This window comes from Tupaia chinensis, unplaced genomic scaffold, assembly GCF_000334495.1.
Source record: "Tupaia chinensis unplaced genomic scaffold, TupChi_1.0 Scaffold146052_1, whole genome shotgun sequence".
NCBI classification, from domain to species: Eukaryota; Metazoa; Chordata; class Mammalia; order Scandentia; family Tupaiidae; genus Tupaia; species Tupaia belangeri.
This window is the reverse complement of record NW_006205908.1, coordinates 422,443-424,997: the sequence shown is the minus strand read 5'-3', so window position 1 is coordinate 424,997 and position 2,555 is coordinate 422,443.

The following is a 2,555-nucleotide window of genomic DNA, read 5'->3' as shown; positions in this document are numbered from 1 at the left end:
CTTTTTTGGAATGAGGGTGATGGAGGCTTCATAAAATGGCTTGGGGAGGGTTCGTTCCTTTGGGACCTTTAGAAATCATTTGAGAGGAATGGAGGTTACCTCTAATTTAAAAGTTTTGTAGAATTCAGAAGTGAAACCTTCAGGACATGGATTTTCCTTTGTTGGGAGGTTATTTATTACTTATTCAATCTCATTGCTTGTTATAGACTTATTTAGGTTTTCTATATCTTCCTGAGTCAACTTTGATAGTCAATATGTGTCCATAAATTTGTCCATCTCATCCAGGTTTTCTCGTTTGTTGGTGTATAATCACTCAAAATATCCTCTAATGATGTTTTGTATTTCTATTATGTCTGTTGTAATATTACCTGTTTCATTGTGAATTTGATTTATCTGGTTCCTTTTGCTCCTCTTTTTTTTAAAAAAAATATATTTTATTTATCTTTATTTATTTTATTTAGTTATTTATTTTAATTTGATCAGAGAGGGGAAGAGAGAGAGAGAGAGAGAGAAAATGAGAAAGTAAGCTATCAGGTCCAGGATTGGAACCACAGTCGGCCATGTGGGACTCTAGTGCCCTTAACCACCATGCCACCTGCCAGCCCCTTCCTTTCTCTCTTCTTAATTAGTCTCACTAATTGTGTGTCAATCTTGTTTATTTTTAATATAATCAGCTTTTGATTTTATTTATTTTTTGTATAATTCATTTATTTTCTATTTTATTTATTTTTCTTGAATCTTTGTTATTTCTTTTCTCTTGACATTATTTGGAATTTTGCTGTTGTTGTTGTTGTTGTTTTCCAGTTCCCTGAGGCATGATGTTAAGTTATCCATTTGCCACCTTTTCAACTTTTTCTTATGCACTAATTGCTATAAGCTTCCTTCTTGTGACTGCTCTTGCCATGTCCCATAGATTATGGAAACTTGTGCTCTCATTATCATTTGTTTTCATGAATCTTTTGATTTCAGTTCTTAATCTCTTCAGTAGTTGTCAAGTCATTCAGGAGTAGGTTATTTAGTTTCCATGTGTCTGTGTATTTTCAGAGTTTTTCCTGAAATTGATATCAAGTTTATTTTAAAATTATATTGCCAGGATGTCATCTCACTGGTTTAAAAAAGCAAAAGGCAAAAAAACAATTAAATCAACAATAGAGGACCATGAATATGTCTGACCCTGTGACAAGTCAATCAAACATTATCTGAGACAAAACAATTCCATTATGGCAGACCAATACGAATGTTAGCTTCTCTGCAATGCTGCCTTATTCCATAAGTCTCCAAGCACAAACCCTCCTAGCTTCTCAAACATTATCTGAAGAATCTTAGTATGATTTAAAATAATTTACTCATTGTAAATGTGATCTAGGTTGAAGGAAAAAAGTAAGATTTTTTATATTTATTTCTATCTTTTCTGTATACTTCATCGAAAATAGCCAATGGGAAAACTGAGACTATCAAAAATAAATAAGGCAAAGCAAAAGAAAACAACGTTGAAAAAAAATCTCGTGAAATCAATGCAGGACTATATAAACTGAACTGACAGGATCTCAGAGGACCTGTCAAAAGAATGTCTATGGGTTATTTAAAATCATATGATCATTTCAATCGATGCATAAAAGCATTTGACAAAAAACAACATTCTTTCATGATTAAGACTCAGTAAAATTGGCATAGAAGGATTGTTTCTCAGCATAATAAAAGCCATCTGTGTAAAAACTACAGCTAACATTATACTGAATTTAACATTAAACTGGTATAAGACAAGGCTGCCCACTCTCCCCACTCCTATTCAATATAGTGTTGGAAGTCTTGCCAATACCATCAGACAAGAGATTGAAATAAAAGGCATCCCAATAGAGAAAGAAGAGTTGAAATTATCTCTGTTTGCAGATGACATGATTGTATACACAGAAGACCCAATAGTGTCCATGAAGAAACTTCTTGAAGTCATAAATGCATATAGTAAAGTGACAGGATAGAAAATTAACATTCAAAAATCTATAGACAAACAACAAGCAGACAGGGTCAGAAATGATGAAAATAATACCATTTACCTTAGCCACAAAAGTTATAATATACCTAGGAATAAAACTAACCAAGGAAGTTAAGGACCTCTATAAGAAAAACTATGAAAATATTAAAAAAGAAATAGAAAAGGACACCAAAAAAGTGGAAGGATGTCCCATGTTCTTGGATTGGGAGGATTAATATAGTCAAAATGGCAATCCTACTCAAATTAATCTACATATTTAATGCAATCCCTATAAAATTACAAGAGACATTCTTCACAGATCTAGAAAAGACAATCATAGAATTTGTCTGGAATCATAAAAGACCACATATTGCCAAAGCTATCCTGTGTAAGAAGAGTAGAGTGGGTGGCATCTCTCTTCCTGACCCCCAAATATATTACAAAGCGGTGATAATCAAAACAGCAAGGTATTGGCACAAAAAAATAACACAAAGACTAATGAAACAGAGTAGAAACCCCAGAAGTAACCCTCCAAACATACAGCCAACTGATCTTTGACAAAGGTACTACTCAATTCAGCAGG